At 44.0% G+C, this 13,638-nt stretch overlaps 2 long non-coding RNA genes across 16 annotated transcripts in view; one reads left to right on the top strand and one right to left on the bottom strand.

Annotated features, from left to right (window-relative positions):
* Window positions 1-13,638, top strand: part of LOC105495369 (uncharacterized) — a 252,278-nt gene that overhangs the window by 208,216 nt on the left and 30,424 nt on the right. For 12 of the 14 annotated variants that reach the window (XR_011608812.1, XR_011608815.1, XR_011608814.1 and 9 more), the window contains 2 exons: window positions 1,801-3,063; window positions 8,052-8,229. The exons of 1 other annotated variant lie outside the window; for it this stretch is intronic. This is a non-coding gene — a long non-coding RNA (uncharacterized lncRNA). The remainder of the gene's footprint in view (window positions 1-1,800; window positions 3,064-8,051; window positions 8,230-13,638) is intronic. One more of the 14 variants, XR_011608805.1, reaches the window with a different exon arrangement.
* The window catches only part of LOC112425989 (uncharacterized), an 84,852-nt gene that overhangs the window by 64,305 nt on the left and 6,909 nt on the right, over window positions 1-13,638 (bottom strand). The window lies entirely within an intron of this gene.

Raw genomic sequence — 13,638 nt, 5'->3', positions numbered from 1 at the left:
AAAGATGGGCTTGTTTTCAGGACTATAGAGACTCTGAGATAAAGTTGCTCTCTCTCCTTGTCCTGCTGTCTTTCTCCCTGGCTCTCTCGTTCCATCTTTAGCACTATTTCTCATTCCATGTTGGTATCATTTTCCTCTACAACAAATATTTTTTTCCCTTTTGACTTTTGTGTAGTGGCCATTCCGGAATTTACATTATATGGAAGGACACATTATATGTGTGGGCCCTGAGAAGTCAGTGAGTTTTATAGAATTTCTTTGGTGGAATGAAATGAATCAATATTCCTTGCACTTGAAGCCGAACCATCTCATAGGATTGTGCTCCCCCTGGGAAAGAACATAAGTGTGTCACAGTCTAAAGATATCATCATCCCTCAGCCAGGCACGGTGGCTCAAACCTGTAATCCCAGCACTTTGGGAGGATGAGGCAGCCAGATCATGAGGTCAAGAAATGGAGACCATCCTGGCCAACATGGTGGAACCCCGTCTCTACTAAAAATACAAAAATTAGCTGGGCATGATGGTGCGTGCCTGTAGTCCCAGCCACTTGGGAGGCTGAGGCAGGAGAATTGCTTGAACCCGGGAGGTGGAGGTTGCTGTGAGCTGAGAGTACACCACTGCACTCCAACCTAGCGACAGAGTGAGACTTCATCTCAAAAAAAAAGATATCACCATCCCTCAACGGCATACCCAGAACTCCTTTTTACCATGCCTCTCATATCTTATCAAACGGAGTAACCTTTTTTCTTTATGAAAATGGAACTTAGCAGGTTAATCCACCAGTTTACTCCCCTTAAGGATGCCCCATGTGGATCTCTTAGCCAGCTTTTCTGATCACAACCTCCTTCACTAAATGCTGAGTGATTTTCATTTGCCATGGTGCTCACATGGATCACTACTTTAGTCACTACTTGACTAAAGTATGTTTCAGGAATATATGTCTACTCGCACAGGTTCAAGCTAAAGGAATTTTCATTGTAAGATTATTCTCAATAAGACAGAATAATGTTCATAATAATAATACTTATTAATAGGATTCTTAATAATAGGATAAATCCCAGAGGCGAAAGGCAGGAAGAGGAAGGACATTTTGAGAAAGCTGGAATTGAGAATTAGAGAGTAAAGGGTACCATTTCTGCCCCTCTCTAGGGCCCCGTGGCCTTTCTCATTTTCTCTCCCTTCTGGAGTCTGCTGTATCCTCCTTTTCTTACCTAGTCTGTCATTCCTTATAGTGGCAATGGCCATTGTCTTTTTACTCCCCACATCCTGACCTGGTGCTACTGGTGACCCTCACCAACCGTCAGCTTGGTTTCCCAATTCTAAATTCTGAGAACAGAATTTATGGTCTGAGTCATGTCTCAGTGGACAGTGCCCTGTATGACACACCAGTGACTGACCAGTAGGCAGATGATCTCCTATGGGTCATCTTTCCTCCTCTGGACCAGCCTGGGGCCAGGAACACATGACCTGCTCCCTTCTCAGTGGGAGCTGTGGGCAGTGATTCATCCAGGAATTCTCAAAGCTAGTTAACCCCTGTTTTACTCCACATGATTAGGGTAAGACACTGGGCTAGTATGACTCACTTTTTTTTTTTGTTAAATAGAGTGGGCACACATCTCACATTCAACTGGCTACAGCACGGGTGCTCATTCAATTCAATAAATGTGTACCAAGGGCTAATTATGTGCCAAGGACCCTGTCCAGCACTAAGACTAGTCAAAGGTAAATTTTTTCTTCATTCTAAAACCTCTGAATTCATCTGTAGAACATATCACAGAGGTTTATCATCATTTTTTACAGCAAACACAGTACTGAGGAGAATAATATCTTCTGAGACTCCTGCAATGACGAGGTCTACGCAGCAATCTGAGCCTGCACTGCAATAATGGCGGGGCGGCACAGATGCTAGATGTCAGGTCTGTCCTGTGTTTATATATTATCATTTGATGCATCACTTAAAACTCTAAGCTATTAAAATAAACGGTATTCCTATCATGATATGAGTTCTATTCTTAACTCATCCTAGGGTACATGTATTTAAATGAGACTTTCTGATGGAATTTTGGCTAAGGGTTGAAAGCAACCAGTCTAAATATTCCCACCTTCCAAAGGAAGGTGCTAAAGCTTCTGCTACCTGGATGGGACTTCCAAAACTGCACTCCAACCTGCTGGGTGACAGAGCTAGGCCCTGTCTCAAAAAAAAAAAAAAAAAAAAGAAGGAAATCAGCACAAAGCTGATCTTTCCAGGCCACAGGAAGATCTGCTTTCTCTGTAGCTCCCTTCCTTACACACCCAGGTGCACACTCACACCCAAACCCACCAGTAGTGTGGTTCTGTGAAGGGCAGCCCAGACCTGGGGGCTGTGCAGGGGACAAGGACGGACTCAAACTGAAGGCAGCTGCTGGTTGCCTCTTGTAAGTGGAAATTGGATTTCCAACACTTTGCCCAAGAGAGTACCTGAAGGCTGACTCTCCTGCATGGTCACTTGGCCCACATCTGTGTCATGGAGAGCCCATTCTGGCAGTTCCCTGACTACTGGAAGTGCAGGCCTCTATATCCAAAGTGGCTGTGCATTCTAGCTGTACCTCAGCTTGTCACGATCCCTCCTGATGATGAGACTTCAAGGAAACCACTTGATGAACTTACCTATTGGTTCTTAATTCCTTGGGACATCAGCTGAAATTGAGACAGAGTCCTATCTCAGCGTCCTGGTACCCTAAATCATGTTTTCCAATGGCAAAGAGCCCTTTGGGTACTAAGGAGAAATACCTGAATGTATGTTAAAATCCAAGCATGTTGATGATGATATGATCAATAACAGATGCAATTCATTGAATGTCTCCTATTTGACTAGGGTACAGACAATGTACTGACCATTATTCGTGCAATCCTATTCATTATCATCACAGCTATAAGATATAGAAGTTATTAAGTCAACATCATAAACGTGGAGCTAAGACTCAGAGAGAATAAGAAACGTGCCAGAGATCACACAGGACGTAAATGTTACAGGTGGAATTTGAACATGTGCTCTCATCATGAGGCCCTGGTTGGGATGATCAGGTGAGGTCCATGCTTAGAGCAGACCTGGAGTTTCTGGGTCTTTATAGGGGAATGTCTAAGTCTCACTTTCCTGGTGATTTATCCCTGTGAAGATTTTTGTCATCAGAAATGAAGTTGTCTTTCTTTTTAAGAAAAAGAAATGAGATTTCATTGCAGAATGGTTTCAATAAATGTCTATGTTTACATCTATGTCCACATTCGTATCCACCCTATGTCCATACCCATACTTACACCTATTTTTATATCTTAACTTGCCTTAGATCAGGGCTTCTCAACTTTGCTACTATTGACATTTAGGGTTGGATAATTCTTTGTTGCTAGGGGCTGTCCTGGGCGTTATAGGATATTTAGCAGCATCTCTGGCCTCTACCCACAAGATGCCAACAGCACAATCCATCAGTTGTGACAACTAGACATTGTCAAATGCCTGCTAGGGAGCCAAATTACCATGTCCCTCCCCAACTGAGAACCACTGTCCAAGAGTAGCAACATGACAAAGTGGACCCTTGGTTTGGCTAACGCTCTAAGATCATAGATTTCAGAGGATCTCCAAATATCAGAGCAAGGTACTAAATCACTTAGGCAAGATTTCCCATGGAAGTCACTGAAAACCAGATAGTTGTCCTGATGGCCTTCACTCAAGAGGCAACTTAGAGAAGGCCCCTGCAAAGTGATATTGCAGAGCAAGCCTCCTTCACCCCCACTTGTAGCCCAAGACATGACTTCTTTCCTGATTTCTTCTTTCCATTTATTCTTGGCCTGTTCAGGAAGGAGATGGCAGCATCCATGGTTCTGTCATTTATCTTCTTAGTCATTTTGTTTATTACTCTACAAGCCACCCTGTTCCTATCTAATCAGGGGGCTGCTTCCTGTTTTTGTTCACTGCCATTCGCCCCACTGGGGTGATTTTTATCATCAAACAGTACGAAAATAGAATGTTAGGAATTGGCACCCTTCTCCTGTTGAGAGGCCATGAGGCTGGCCAGTTGGCTTGGGCAGAAGATACGGAAACAGCACAAGACCCAGGCATGCATTGTCTGCAGGACAAACACCCAAGTATGTCTCTAGTTCCCTTCACATGGACTCCTCTCAAAAAATAAAAATAATGATGCAATTTGTTTAAACCTGAAGACATGTATTTACAAGCACTTCATGGCCATTCTTCCTGGAGAGTGCAGGGAATTTTCATAGTTTGATGAATGGGTTCCGTCTGCCATCTGAAAAATACTCAAAGGTGGGCATTCCCATTCAAGGGTGGCTCTCCACTTCCGTTTTGGTTCAATGCCTGTAGTCCGGAAGGAGCCTTGGTTCTCAGTAATACAGGAGAATGGAGGTGTGTGGGTGAGGACTCGTTGACTCCAGATCTCTAGAAGAGCAGGAAAACTCAATGACGTGAATGTCTTAAAAGAGTTTTTCTATAGGCCCAACAGTTTTGCTATTGCACGACCTTAGATGACTCACTAGATGCCTGATGGAAGAAAGGGGAGTAGTGCTCCAAATCTGTTCCATTAGTCTCCCTGTGTGACTTCTAATTCAGTGTTGAGTCAGTGCTTATGTGTCAAGCACCTATTGAGTGCCTGTCATAAGAAGAGCTGCTTTAGGGGAAGAGCAAGAAACAAGTCCAGGAAGGAAAAAGCATAGTTTCTATGTAGTGAATAGTTTCTTATTTTTCAAGACTCAGCCAATTTTCCATTTCTTGTACAGTTTCATTGACAAATGCTGCTTGTCCATTTCTTCTTATAAAATGACCCCAAGTTCAATATCCCAGTGATACCATTTATTACATGTCATTAGGATGCTGGCCTGTCACTGTACATGTATGTCTTACGTGCCTTCACTTGCCATCCCAGACCCGTGGCAAACATGGTTAATTAATCAGCACGTTCTTTTCCCTGTTTATTGCTGTGGCCTTAGAATCCTTCCAGACAGCATCCCAAAGTAAAAAAATGCTACCTCCTTGTCCCCATTAGAAGCTTCATTCCATCAAACACTATTATCAGTTAAGCAAACAGCAAACTAGCTGAATTAATTCACACCGGCCTGCAAATAGCTCTTAACCTTTTCCTTTCTTTAGTGTTGCCAGATAAAATCCAGAACTCCCAGTTACGTTTCAATGTCAGGTGAACAATAAAGAAAAGAAAATTATTAGCTGTTCATCTGAATTTCATATTTAACTGGGAGCCTTATGTTTTTACATTTGAAATCTGGCATTGCTACTTAACATCCACTTTTGAAAACAGTATCGTGAGGCTTTCACCTATGTAAATCTGTGATGTTGCCATTTTAGGCCTGGGCGACAAAGAGGTGAGACTTTTACTAGTCGATGTTGGGAGGAGAAATAATTTAGGGCCTGCTGGAATAGGAAAAGAGAGCCTTTCTTTGTCCTGAAATTGCACCCCATCTTCCTACTCTGCCTATAGACAAGTAGCAGGTATGGAGACACATCAGGATTCAATAGCTTTTGCATGAATAACCCCTTCAACATTGCTTTGGGAATGGGAGCTGGAAAGACAACTTGTCTCTAGCCAAGTTATTCCATCACCAGTTCCATCTTTGAGGATGTGGATTTCGCAACCCCCCCCCCCCCACCACCCACCCCCTGGAGACAGCTCAATGGTAAGGATCAGGTGGGAAGAAGAGGTGCATGACTGGAAGGGATCTTGAAATATCTGTGCACAATTTAAGATGCTGAGAGCCAAGATGAAAACATCGGTCTGCCTCTGAGTGGGCTGTGTCCACACTGCCTTCTCAGACAGAGCTGGCAAAGACCAGCTTTACCCGTCATGTACAGGTATAGCCCTTCCTGCTCGCCCAGCAGATGAATGTTCAGATGAATGCACCATGCCCTGCAAGGTGTACCATCCCCTGATTTTAAAGTATGCGGAGGAGGGCAGGTGCGCATGGCATTCGATAGCAGTTCTCCATCTCTGCCAGTAGTTCTCAAACTTTGCTGCACATTGGAGTCACACGGAGAGGTCTTCTCAATCTTAATACTCAAGTTGCTCCCCAGACCAATCAAATCAGAATTCCTGGGGCTGGAGGCCAGGCATCCACATGACTTGAAGATCTCCTGGTGATTCCAATATGCAGTCAAGTTTGTGAGCTACTGGTCTACGTTTAACACATTTTTTCTGCTCCAGTGAACACATCCTCAGCTAGACGTCCAGGGATATGACTGCGAGGCAGAAGTCGCCCTTCCTTGCCCGGCCAGGGGGAGGAAGATCGAGGAGGGAGGGGGTCCCCTCAGGATAGAGTCGCATTGTTTTGTATCAGTTTCTGGCTTTCTAGCTTGGCCACGCTGGCAGAACAAAGAAGGCTTCATGCAGACAAAAGCGCACTGTTTCACCTAATGAGGAACAGTTGAGAGGTCTGGAGACAGCACCCCATCAGTGCGGGACAGAGGGCGGCAGAAGAGAGGGTTGTCGGGCTGGCCTAATGAAGACCAGTTGAGAGGTGCCGGCCAGACACCAGACTCTCCTTTCTTTGTGAGGCCCCAACACCCTCCCCCTGCTACCTCTCTGTCTCAAGAGGCTTGGCCTTGCTTCCAGAAACGGAGAGAGACATGCTTAGATTCATCTGTCACAGTGATGGATCCTGACCCCGTGACCTCTTGAGCCATGCCCTCCGGCCTCTGGATTTGACCTTTCCAAAGAGGCCCCAGTCTTCGGCCAGAAGGTCCCTATTGACTACCTGCTAGTGGCCACCTGCTGAAGCAGCCCCTGAGAAATTAAAGCCGGCAAATGGTTCACCAGGGACTCTTTGAGGCTTTGCAGGAGTGCTGTGTCCGGGGCCCATGAACCAATCTCTCTAATTATCTGCTGCAGGATGCCTTTTGACTTGCAGCTTCGATGAACTGCAGGGCTTTTAAAAAGCAGCACTGTGAGATCAAGAAAGAGGAAGAGAGTTGTTAGCAGTGTCTTTGGGGTTCCCTCCTTGCTTTAAGAACTCCCTGGGAAGTACAGAACATGTGCAATTGGGTGAGCTGGGAGGATTTTGCTCTCCAACGACTCTAGCTTTCAGAAACACAGCCAGCTTCAACTGAAAACCCTACTTTTGGGCCTTTCCTGGAAGGTAGCTCTACCAGCAGAACCTGAGCCCCTACCTAGGTCAATGTAGAGGTTATACCGTACAACATGGCCATTTTGTTTTTGTTTTTGGAGACAGGGTCTTGCTCTGTTGCTCAGGCTGGAGTGCAGTCACTTGATCTCAGCTCATTGCAACCTCCACCTCCTGGGTTCAAGTGATTCTCCCACCTCAGCCTCCCGAGTGGCTGGGACTACAGGTGCACACCATCACACCTGGCTAATTTTTTTTTTTTTTTTTTTGTATTTTTGGTAGAGAGGTTTCACCATGTTGGCCAGGCTGGTCTCGAACTCCTAATCTCAAGTGATCTGCCTGCCTTGGCCTCCCAAAGTGCTGGGATTACAAGCATGAGCCACTGCACCTGGCCAACATTGCCATTTTGTGGATTAAAAATTATCCAATATTGACAATTTCATATAGTTTAAGCTAATAACTGAATTTGGGTAAATTCTGTCTTCTCCAAATGAGGAAACATGATGGTATATCAGTTATCTATTGCTATATAACACATTGCCCCCAAACTTTGAGGCTTAACACAGCAAACATTTGTCATCTCAGTTTCTAAGGGTCAGAAATTCAGGAGTGGCTTAGCTGGGTGGATTTGGCTCAGTGTCTAGGTTGCAGTCAAGATGTCACCCAGGGCTGCAGTCATCTGAAGGCTCAACTGGGGCTGGAGAATCTACTTCCAAGATGGCACCCTCATATGGCTGCTGGAAGGAGTCCTCAGTTCCTCACTAAATGGGCCTCTCCCACAGTGGCTTGAGCATTTTCATAACATGGCCACTGGCTGTTTCCCTCAGAATAAATGATGCAAGACAGAAAGCAAGGAGGAACTGTATTGCCTTTTATGACCTAGTCTTGGAAGTCACTTCTGACATTTCCACAATAACCTATTGGTTTTGCAGGTCGGCCCTATTAAGCATAAGAGAGGAGTATAAAAGTGTGTGAGTACCAAAAGGCAAGACTCATCTTGGAGGCCACCCAGGAGGGACCTTGTTTACCACCCTCCTCTGCAACATAACAATTTACTGATCCTGTGGCTACTTTCCACACTTCCTGATACATTTTGGTATTATGTGAAGGGTGAGTCTCTTTGCCACCTCCCTCCTCCTCCCTCCACCATATTAAACAGGAATCTGGCTGGCCAGGAGGTCTGAAAACTTGCAACTTGGGAAGTAGCAGGAACAGAGAGTGCTGGCAAGCACAAATGTCCTTTGCTGTTCAGCCTCCATGATTTTGGTGCCCACATCCTCATTTAAGAGAATTTCAAGACTATGACAAGAGGAACATTGGTACAGCATTCATTTTGTAATTGATTTATTTGATATAGACCTCCCAAGAAGCTCTAGCTTTTACATTTTCTCATCAGTAATTATGTATAATTCACCTACCATGCACATAACAAGATAGTTATAGCTGCTACTATTTATTCATTGTTTACTGGGTGCTGGACCCCTGACTAAGGGCTTTACTTATCTTACCTCATTTGATTCTCATAAGCTTTGGAACGTAGGCATTATGATTTTTTTAGTTTATAGTGAATGAGATTCAGAAATGTTGAAACTTTTCCACTCTCACATGGCTACTAGGCTAAGATTTGAAAGCATATTTGTAAAATTGGAGTCTGAGTTTATAACCATGATAATGAATGAGTTTGAATATAGGAGTGGCAGAGGCTGAAATAGACATCCACTGTGTTGGTTCATTTTGGGTTGCTATAAAGGAATACCTGAGACTGGGTAATTTATAAAGAAAAGAGGTTCATTTGGTTCATGGCTCCACAGGCTGTACAAACATGGCACTAGCAACTGCTTGGCTTCTGGTTAGGACTAGTGAGGAACTTTTACTCATGGCAGTAGGTGAAGGGGGAGCAAGTGTGTCACATGGCAAGAGAGAGGGTGCAAGAGAGAGATGGAGGGGTGCTACACTCTTTTAAACAACCAGTTCTCACATAAGCTAATAGAGGGAGAACTTACTCATTACTACAAGGAGGGCAACAAGTCATTCATGAGGGATCCACCCCCATGATCCAAACACTTCCCACTATGCCCACATTGGTAATCAAATTTCAACATGAGATTTGGAGGAGACACATATTCAAATCATATCTCCCCTAACATCCACTCCACACTACGGCCCAGTGAGTGCAGGATTGGTTTCTGCTGTAGCATTGCAGGTTGGGTTCTTTGGAAGCTAATTCTGAGATGGAAATTATCATGCAGGATATTTTTTAGGGAGCGTTCTTGGGATTGACACTTTTGGAAGAGATGAAAGAAACCAGGGTCAGGTGGAGGTAGAGGCTGGGCTTCAATGCAGTCCCAGGGATGCCCTCAGGCAACCCTATGGGGTGTTAGGGAGCTGAGATGCCCCTTCAAAGATGTCCCAAGTTGAAGTGAGAAGTCTGGTCTCGTTCCCTTGTGTTGACCAGTCACTGACTGCCCTCCTTGGAAATCCCCAAAGAGAGTGAGTATCTGTGGATCACCCATCAGCAGAACTCCTAATGATGGTGGGGATAAATTCTTTATTTGTGAACGGGATCACAGCATTCTGTATCAGCTTCTAATCTAATTGAGAAAGTTACACATACTTACAGAACAGACTCACAGAGGTACATGGAGACACATACACACTCTCCCATACTCATTGTCATCAATTCCAGGCAGCAGTAGAGGATAAGTTCAGCTACAGGAACTTAGATAACTGTTTAGAGGAGGGGAGAAAATGCATTTGAGAATTTCACAGAAATTTATTTCCTCTGAACTTCCCCGATTATCAGTGTTAAACCCTTCTACCTCTGCCTTCAGCATAGTTACATCCGACTGATAAGCAGAATAGCAATATGCATGGTACACAATGCAACAATATATACAGATTCACAGCAGAACACACACAATATTGTACACCTACATACAAACACAATTCACTCACGCACATACCCTCAAGTGTGCACAATATCCATATACACATATGCACATATTCACAGCACACACTCATTTAAACACAACGCATAGCCACACACCCCCAAAGTGCCTGCATACATACACAAATATAGACAGTGAAGTTTGTCTAAAGTCAGCAAGATAATTTGATGAAGATAAAATTATCTTTGAAAACTCTATTAAATTGCCACACTATGAAAGACATGTGGGGAACCGGACAAGTTATGGGAACAACAGAGACAGATCTTATACCCTCTGTGTAGGGTAAATTGTTTATTAAACAGAGTGGTGAGCAGAGATCTGCCTATATTATTTACTATTCTCACTCTTCTCTCTCCCTTTCTCTCTCAATAGTTGAGTTTATGTCAGATAAATATTCCTCTACTACATCACATTATCCGGACACAAACAATACACACACACACACACACATACACACACACACACACACACCCCTCATAAATGGATTTTTGAGAATTCCAGCAAAGATGGAAGCCAAGAATTTCTTCCTTTCCTGTTGGACTTTTCCTTCATCCCAGTTCCAAGTCATCAGTGAAGACTTCCCGTCACACACCCCCAACCTCCCCCACTCATGGAGTGAAGAGCCTGATGCTGTCCTCACCACCTTCACATTGGTCGCCAAGTCTACGAGCCTGGTTGTCCATAAGAAGAGAGTGTGGAAGGAGATTTCCAGGCCCAGTGAAGCCCTCCGTATTAATTGCCTGCCAGCCTCTTACCCCAGGAGCAAACACTTTGTAGTCTGAAGGGGCCATCTCAGATCAAACAGGGTTACCTCCTCAACTTCACTCGTAATTGGAACAGCGCTTTCTTTTCCTGAAGCAGTTAATTCTTTTCCTCCCTTTCCCTGAACTCTCTCTTTGCCTGTTCAACTTCTGTTGTTTTGAGCAGAGAACCCCGTCCCCATGACTGTGTCACTCCCCTTCTCTGGAAGGTCCATCTGTGCTGGGGGCAGCCCATCTGCACATTCACCCTTCATCTGTCATCAAGGGCTTCCTTCCATCCCCAAGTCCCATTTTGATATTCTCCTGCTTCACTACAGCCCATAACTCTCAGGCAAGTGGATTAACATGGTGATTTATCTGCAAAATTCCTTGAGTGAGGGATGAGGAGGGAGGAAGCCCAAGAGAGACCCTTGTCCCTGAATATTGAGTGGTTATTCTGTACACTAATAAATGATAAAACAAGCTCTGAGGTTTGGGGTAGGGGGAGGTGATGGAACGGTTTGGGTTCAGTAAGGGGATTCTCGAAAGTTCCAAGATTTCCTCTGCCCAAGCTATATAAATAACCTGGCCCATTTTGGTTGGTGATCTCACTCTCAGATTACCCAGTGCTACCCCAACTCACTCTTCTTATTTCAGAGACCCCCTGACTGGTATGGTGATGCCTGGTGGTTTCATTAGTAACCACTTGGCCATACTTAGGAACAGCATTGAACAGAACACCAAAGGAACTGTCTTCCTGTTCCACCATCAAGGTGGGGGTGAGGGAGAAAATAGGAAGAAGAGACGGAAACAGAAAGTGTGACCCGTATCTCTCCCTGGCCTCAGTTGGGCTATGATAGTCTGAGATTAATATGCCTAAGGATTCCATATTAATAATGAATAACCCTATTTATTCACAACCTGTACCTCCTTCTGTTGTGGGTGCCTTTTCTACTTGTTGGGAAGTGATAATCCAATGACACTCACTCTCCTTGAATGGTTTAGATTCCCATGCCATCTGTAAGCCAGCCAGTCTAGACCAAGGGCACAGTTTGCTAATGTAACACAAAAAGGGGCCAAGACATGTTTTCACACCTCTCTCTAGCCCTCCACTTAATTTTGGCATTTCAAGGACTCCAGAACATTAGGGAGGAGGAAGGTGGCAATGCCGTTGTACATAATAAAAGTGCAGAGGGAATGTCTGGAGCAAGATGATGACCTCTGAGTTGTGTGGCTCCTAATCCCAGTTTAGACACAAGTTAGGAGACTCCCTAAAAAAGTGACGTGCACTTTATTAGGGGAGGACTGAGTCCTCCGTGAATATCCATCCTGTAGGACCTGTGTTATTCCTGTTGAATTATCTAGAAGATGCAAGAGCTTGGGAAGCTGAGATGAGAAAATAAAAATAATGAGTGGGAGAATAAAAATAAGCATGTGACAGGGAGTAGAGAAATTGGTCAGGTGGTGATAGAAACAAAGTCCTTCATCTTCTCTAAGTTCCAGCAGTTGGCTCAAAAGACTTCAGGGTAATATTCTGAAATGAAGCTCAGAGTTCAGCAAAGAGTCCTTGCTGCAGGGTTTTTTAATCCCCCATGGTTTACCCCTCTCCACTTAAAGTACCCCCGCCCTGCATTGCCCTTTATTGCCTCTGTTTCTAAAGGGTGTCAACAAGCCATTGGAGATCAATACACATTAGTCCATCTGTTTTCACTTTGAGGTGCCACATTCAGCATATGTCTTGCAATTCTTCTGATTGATTACTCTAAGCACTGACAGTTTGACTTTGAGTTGGAGTTCTCTTCCCTTATCTACAGTTATAGTTTAACTTGTAGTCAACCAAGTTTTCCATAACAGCTCTGGTTATTAAAGACCATTTTTGGTCAAATCAGAGAGTTAAGTCGCACACTTCCATCCCAAAGCATTGCACCATGGGGATGTTCTCTAGTCCCTCGAGTTTGTTCATCACTTTTTATTACTAGCTACCCAAAGTCTGGCCCAATGCAAATCCATTTATTTATACACATTTATATCTACACAACTGTTCTACCTTCTCGACGTGGCCAGATGCCAGTGTCACCAGTTGAATTTGGAAGATCAACCGGTGCACAATGAAATGAGGTGAAGACTAAATTCAGTCTGTGGCCCCTCCAAATGCATCAAGTTAGTTATTGATGAGCGGACTTTGGAGGGCACGAGTAACTGGGCTCCAATAAGCAATATTTTCTATATACATATATATATTATAATTTTATAGTAGGAACTGTCTCTCACTGTCCCAGCCATTAATTCCTGAATAAGAAAGACATTGGATCAGATGACTGGGATTTGGGAGATTTCAATGGTTGAGTTTGTGGATGCAAAAGTACAAATTACTGAAGGCCGGCCAAAACCACATCATGAAACCCCTAATTACTCATGCCGCCAAGTGGCATTTTAGCACAGATAATACACGCATGAATATCCAAGATGTCATTTATCTTTGGTTTTGGATTATGTGCTATGACTGTTTCTTTTTGCATCATATTTTCCACATTCAATATTATTATTATTATCATTATTATTAACTTTACATAACCTCGCAGCATTGCAGAATTGCAGAGATAGAAGAGATTTGGTGGATTAGTTGGTCTCATAATTTTCAAACTGTTTACTGAAGATTCAGTGTTCTGGAAAGAAGCCCTGGGGAGTAACGGAAGGACAATTGGGGATGCAGGTCCCTTGTTATACAGATTGCAAACTGAGTCCCAGGGAGGCAGTGAGACCTCATGAGCTGGTTAGTGCCACAGATAGTACTAGAACCTTGATCTTCTGGTTCTTAGAAAAAACAAGTA

The sequence above is a fragment of the Macaca nemestrina genome, chromosome 10, assembly GCF_043159975.1.
Source record: "Macaca nemestrina isolate mMacNem1 chromosome 10, mMacNem.hap1, whole genome shotgun sequence".
Lineage (NCBI taxonomy): Eukaryota > Metazoa > Chordata > Mammalia > Primates > Cercopithecidae > Macaca > Macaca nemestrina.
The sequence above is the reverse complement of the archived record's forward strand: the minus strand, read 5'-3'. Positions and strand labels throughout refer to the sequence as shown.